Here is a 7,003-nt window from a genome sequence, read left to right as displayed (position 1 = left end):
ACACTTAACACTCACTAGCTGTGTGACCCTGGGCAAGTCACTTAACCCCAATTGCCTCACTAAAAAAAAAAATAAAAAAGAACATTGCTACTTCCACCTTTTCAAAGATCAACAAGGAAGTTATGAATTTCTCAGATGCTCTATTTTTGAGAAAAAAATGAAGAGAAAGGAGAGAGAGAGAGAAATCCATCAGATATCTGAATTGTTTAGGGCTTCTATCATTGTTATATAATGCCTTCAGGCTAGGCATATGATCTGCAGGAAGAATTTATCAATCTACCTTTCCCCCCCAACCCTCCCAAGTTTCTTGGTTGGCCTCTGTGATATACTTCAACTCTATACTATGGCCTGTTTTTGTCTTCATTGAAAGAATTCTGTACTTGGACTTAGGGAGACTTGAGTTCAAATGTTGCCTCTGCTACTTACTACCTTTGTGTGCATGGACAATTAATGTAATTTATGTAAGTCTTAGTTTCCTAATTTTTAAATTGAAAGATTAGTGTTATAAGACCCCTGGGGTCCCTTCAAGCTCTGAATCTCTTATCCTATGATCTCTGTCTGAATGCTTCCCACTATGCTTCCTCCACCCAGTATATGTATTTCCATGGAGGGAAATATAATTTCATTATACACTGTGACTGACTTGTTGAGCAGGATATATCTTTTTTTCATTATTATCATTATTATCCCCACTCAAAGTTTTAGCAATCAACCCGTTAAGGCAAGACCTGCTTATGTGAAAATGACGAATTCCTGGGTCGCTCAGATATTGTGATTATTCCAATGCTTTAATACCAGACATTTGTAGATGCTAGCCATAGTAACACTGAAGTGTTTACACTCCACTAGAATTATAGTAGGAAGAAAAAATACTGTGAAAGAACTTCAAAAATGATACACGGAAGCAGAGGGTGCATTCATCAGGAAGACAGACTGTAGCAGAGATATATGAGGTCCCTTCTTATTACTAATGTGAAACTGAAAAGAACCAAATCATACTTAATACATTCTAGCAGAAAAAATGGTTCTAATATACTACATATAGTATATGTTTGTGTATATATGTAAATATGCATATATGTACATGTATGTATGTATGTATGTATATGTGTGTGTGTGTATAAAGAAAGCCATATATAGGAGAAATAAGAAGTAATTAAGAGTGAGAAGACACTAGAATTAAGAAATGTTGTTAAAGGTTTCTCATGAAAGATGGAAATTCAGTTGAGATTTGAGGGAATCAGAGAAGGACAGGTATATAGGGCAATAGAGATACCTCCATTCCAGGTATGGAGGGGAAAGCAGAGAAAATGCCTGGAGTCAAGAGATGGATTGTCTTATTTTGGAACTGAAAGGAGATTCATATGTCCACTTCTGCTTTCTCAGTTAGTCCTAGGTCCTAAATTTTAAGAAAAGTGCCTAAATCTGACATATCATCATTCCTTTCCGGGCTCCCCTCTTGTTTTTTCCACCATGTCCTCTCTTCTTTCTTCTTCCCCTTTCCTTTTAGTTCCCTGTCATGCCTTGTCTTGCCCCATTAAAATACATGCTTCTTGATGGTAGTGACTTCTAGTGACCCTTCCAATTCTATATCTCTGATCTTATTCTATGAATTAGGACATGCCTCCCAAAGAGCTCACATTCTAACTAGGGAGAATGCACTGATAAAGATAATAAGACAAGCTGCCTTAACTACAAATTATGTTATATGGAGAGGTAAATATTGGGGTTCTAAGGAGAGAGAGCTCACATCTTTTTAAGTGGTCAGAGGGGGCTTCAGAGAGAGGATAACATCAATCTGAGTCTTGAAGTTTGATTAAGCACCTTATCAGGCAAAACTGATGGGTAAGGAAATATGGCACAGGTATAAGGGAGACTACCTGGAGTATCATATGGGTAGAAAAAAATGTGGACTATGTTTGGAAAATGACTCATTCAGGTTTGTTGGAGCATAGTTTGAGAGGTACAGAGTGAAATGAGACTAATAGTAAACTCTGCAGGTACTTTAATGACATGCTAAGGAATTTATAGGCAATTGTCAGCCTCTGGTGGTTTCTGAGAAGAACCATGGCATGAACTGATCACTACAGTGGGAATTTGACTTTATCAGGACATGCATTCTGATTGGAGGGGAGAAACTGGAAGAACAGAGACAGACTACTACAGTAGTCATGGTCAAATAGCCAGTCAACAAGTATTTATAAAGTACTGACAGCCAGTGTAAAGGTAAAACTATGAGAATGGAGTATAGTCTGTGAGTAACTAGCTAAAAGATTGGCTTCTGTGGCTGGATCATAGAGTGTGTAGAGAGGAATAAAGTATGAGAATATTGGAAAGGTAGGAAAGGGCTGGATTATAAAGTTTTAAATGTCAAACAGAAGCTTTATATTTGATCTTATGCTTTTTAAAAGCACAAGCATTAACTCAAAGAATCCAAATATTTCTTTAAGAAAAACACCCCAATTCCTCCTTGTTGTACTCTTTTTTTGATATTTACTATCATGGAGCACATTTACTTTATTAAGCAGGGGGAGTGATGTGGTCAGACTGAAAGAGTAGGAAAATCACATTAGCAGCTGAGTGGAGGATGGAATAGAGAAGAGAGGGACTTCAGGCCTGGGAACAAATTAGAAGTCCAATAGTTGAGGCAGCTATGTGGCACAGTGGTTAGAGCACTGGTCCTAGAGTCAGGAAGACATATCTTCCTGAGTTCAAATCTGGACTTAGACTTACCTGTATGATCCTGGATAAGTCACTTAACCCTGTTTGCTTCAATTCTTTCATCTGTAAATGAGCTGGAGAAGGAAATGACAAACCACTCCAGTATCTTTGCTAAGGAAACCCCAAAAAGGGTTATGAAGAAATGGACACAACTGAAAATGACTGAACAACAAAATTTCAAGAGTGTAGGCAATATTTTCTAAGTAATGAAATTAAGATAAAGATCAGAGAGTAAAATATATGTGAGAAATTCTGTGAAGATATAAACAAGATTTGGCAATGGATTAGCTATGTGGAGTTAATGTGAGTGAAGAGTTGAGTATGACACTGAGTTTGTCAAATTGGGTGTTTGGGATGATGATGATGGTGTCATCAAAACAATGGGAAGAATGGAGAGTTTAGGGTGGGAAAAATATTATGTTTTAGACATATTGAGTCTAATGGGTCATCCAGTTAGAAATGTCAAGAAGGTTTGGATGAAAGTTTAGAAATATACATATACATGTATTGTTCTGTTGTTTAAAATCTAAATGTGGGTTCTAATCTGCCCCCCCAGTCTTGGGGTGGGGGGAGCTAATATCACTGATAAATTCAGAAAGAGTTTAGGCTTTTAAAGATTTATTTAAATATATATTATACATTAATGAAGAGAGAGAGAGAGAGAGAGAGAGAGAGAGAGAGAGAGAGAGAGAGAGCTTGAGAACAGATTCCTTATAGCATGAAAATCCTAGCTTAGATCTAATTCGGTATAGCCAGAGAGAAAGAAATCGATTTCCTTTCCTAGCAGCACATGTGAAATCTCTCAACACCAAACTGGTGTCTGAATGACTTAGAGGGGCTTCCCCAGTTCTCCATCTGCCGCCATGCTGTTTTCTCCTCACCAAAAAGAGAGTTCTTCTCTGAGTGACCATTTACTTCCCTGTTCAACTTTCCCTTCCCCAAAGGAGAGGTCCTTCAAGCTGGTTGGTTGAGAGTGGTCTCTTGGGGACATCAGTAGTACACCAACATGTCACTCAGGGCTGGCCAAGTGTGGCCTCCATCCAATCATCCTTAAGTAGGTACTTAGTCAGTTTCTCATTTTCACCCAATTCAAACAATACTAAATCAATCAAGTGAGGTCCCTGAGTGTCTGCAAAATTCAATTTCTTTTATCACACTGTACATATACATAAATACATACATACACACAAGTACAAATACATGTACATTTACACAAACATACATGTATGTGTGTGATCTGCATGGAAATAATAATTCAACACATGTGAGTTGATGAGATTACCAAGTTAGATAGTATATATAAAAATAATATGGGCCTAAGATAGAGCCTTGGGGGGAATACCAAACTTTGGTGGTAATGGAATGCATGGAGATCCCACAACCTTATGGGACCATTAAGTAGGAGATCCAGGAGAGAAGATTATCATGAAAACCTAGAGATGAGAAATTATCCTGACAAAAAAGGTGAGCAGCAATATTGAATGTTGCAATATGATCAGATAAGGTGAAGATGGGAAAAAAATTCATTAGTTGGCAATTAGCTAAAGTTGGCACTGTTATCTATGGAGTGAAAGGTTTTACCTCAGAGAGTGAGAGGAAAGAGTTGAGGTACCTCATGTAGACAGCTTTCTCAAGGAGTTTATCTGAGAACAATGAAGAATGTGGATGTTAGCTTCAAATGATAGGTTTCTTTTTTTTTTTAATTTTTTTTTTTTTGCGGGGAAATGGGGGTTAAGTGACTTGCCCAGGGTCACACAGCTAGTAAGTGTCAAGTGTCTGAGGCCAGATTTGAACTCAGGTACTCCTGAATCCAGGGCCAGTGCTTTATCCACTGCACCACCTAGCCGCCCCCCGATAGGTTTCCTTAAGGAAAGAATGTGTATATTTTCAGGCAGCTAACCAATAGATTGAGATACTAAAAATTAGAGAGTAGTAATTCTAGGGGGACAATCTATCAATGCAGTTGGTAGATCAAAGGTAAATGTAGGGAGTTGACTTTGGAAAAGAAAAAAAGATAATTTCCTTATTTAGATGAATGGGGGAGGTAGCCTGATGTGGTTTTTGAAAAAAAGAGAGATCAGATCTGAAACAAGGCATCTGGGATCATAAATGGAGAGGTAATGGATACAGAAGGCAGAATAGACATGAACAATGTGGGAATTTGTTTGATTTGGCCATGAATACTTGTTACAAAATCCTTCCCATCTACTCCCAATAGTGATGAGGGGAGAAGCGTGAGAGAGGAAAAAATGTAATCTTGTTCATTGAAAAAAAAATCTAGAAGTTAAAAACAAACAAACCTATTTTGTTACTTACAATGTTTGTGACCTCAAGCAAGTTAATATATTCTCCAAACCCTAGTTTTCTCATATGAGAAAGCAGTGTATTACTATGGAAAGAGCTCTGGTAGACCTGGACTCAAATCTCATCTCTTATGCTAACTACCTTTGTGATTTTAAACCAATTTTTTCACTTCCCAGGGTCTCAGGTTCCTAATCTGTAAAATGAGAAGATTGGAGTAGATGAGTTCTGAGATCCAGTCCAGTTCTAAATCTGAGATCTTATGAACTCTAGGATTCATTTCAGTTGTAAATTCTAAGACCTATGGATATAGAAGGCAAGGGAGAAGAGGGAGAACAAGGATGATAAAAATGGAAATACTTGGGAGAGATGCATCTGGAAAATCTATGAAATAGAAAAAAAAAGCAAACCTTTTCTTTCATATGACCAAAGCTGGTGGGTCTTTAACAAACACCAGATGTAATAAAGTCGGTCTGGGAATAACTAAGTTCAGACTTTCAAGTCCTTCTCTTTGGAATCATGTCTGTCACCAGCTGTTCACTTTTTTAATCTCCTTTCCTCTTCCAATATTGTCATCATCATAAACTAGCAAAATGTTAAGAGTGACAAGGGATTTTTGACAACATTTTATTTAACCCTTTTCTGTCACAGAGGAGAAAACTGAAACCCAGGGAAAGAAAATAGTTTCAACAAAGTTATATATTTAGCATGGGGTAGAACTAAAATTTGAACTCAGACCTTCTACTCTACCATCTCTTTATGAATATATAAAAATATCACTGGTCCTGATAAGTTCCTTAAACTTCTGGAATTGTAAGCATCTACAGATGCTCTCCAGATTTTATATGACCACGTCCTTCTCTTTCTTATGCATCAGTGTAAGTGGGTAGCATTGGTGAGTGGGTTTGATGGATCTTGGCAGTCTCAGTATCATATCTTGGATACTATCTGTACCCAGAAGACAACTCACCTCACTCACATGCTTGGTCTTTAGAGAAAAAAATTAAATAAAAAAATTTAATTAGTAACTTGTGCAATACAAGCTTCATTCAATTATAGTATCTCAGAGGTAGAAGCAACTTCAGAAGGAATCTAATATCCAATCCAGATCAGAAAAGGAATTTTCCATACAACATCTCCAACGAATAGTCATCTTTGCTTGATGTATATGAATGGTCAACTCAAACAAATGATCTGTTGCCAATTCATTTCATTTCTACATTACCAATATCTCACCTAGAAATCCCCCATTTCCACTCACATAGACACTTATCACCTTTCACTTAAGACTATCAAAATAGGCTTCTTATTGGTCTCCCTGACTTAATATCTCTGTAATTCATTCCATCTACCACTCAGCTGCCCTAGTTATTTTCCTAAAGCTTATTTATTCTTTTTTTTAAGTATTTTATTAATTTTTCCTGTTACATGTAAAGATAGTTCTCTACTTTTGTTTATACAAGCTTTCCAATTTCAGATTTTTCTTCCTCCCTCCCCCCTCCCCTAGACAGCAGGTAATTTGATATAGGTTATATATATATATATAATATATTATATGTATATAATAACATTAAACATATTTCTTCATTAGTCATAAGAGAAAAATCAGAGCAATGAGGAAAAACCTCAAAATAGAAAAACAACAGCACAAAAACAAAAGAAATAGTATGGTTCATTCAGCATCTATACTCCACAGTTCTTTTTTTATTTTCCTGGATATGGAAATACTCTTCCATCATGAGTTCCCTGGAAATCTTCTGTACCATTGCATTGGTGAGAAGAATATAGTCCATCACAGTAGATCAACACACAATACTGATGATACTGTGTACAATGCTCTTCTGGTTCTGCAAATCTCACTCATCAACAGCTCACATAAGACCCTCCAGGTTTCTCTGAGCTCCTCCTGCTCATCATTTCTTACAGTACAATCGTATTCCATTACATTCATATACCACGACTTGTCCAGCCATTCCCCAAT

Source organism: Dromiciops gliroides, chromosome 1 (genome assembly GCF_019393635.1).
Source record: "Dromiciops gliroides isolate mDroGli1 chromosome 1, mDroGli1.pri, whole genome shotgun sequence".
Taxonomy (NCBI): Eukaryota; Metazoa; Chordata; class Mammalia; order Microbiotheria; family Microbiotheriidae; genus Dromiciops; species Dromiciops gliroides.
This window is presented reverse-complemented; position numbering follows the sequence as displayed.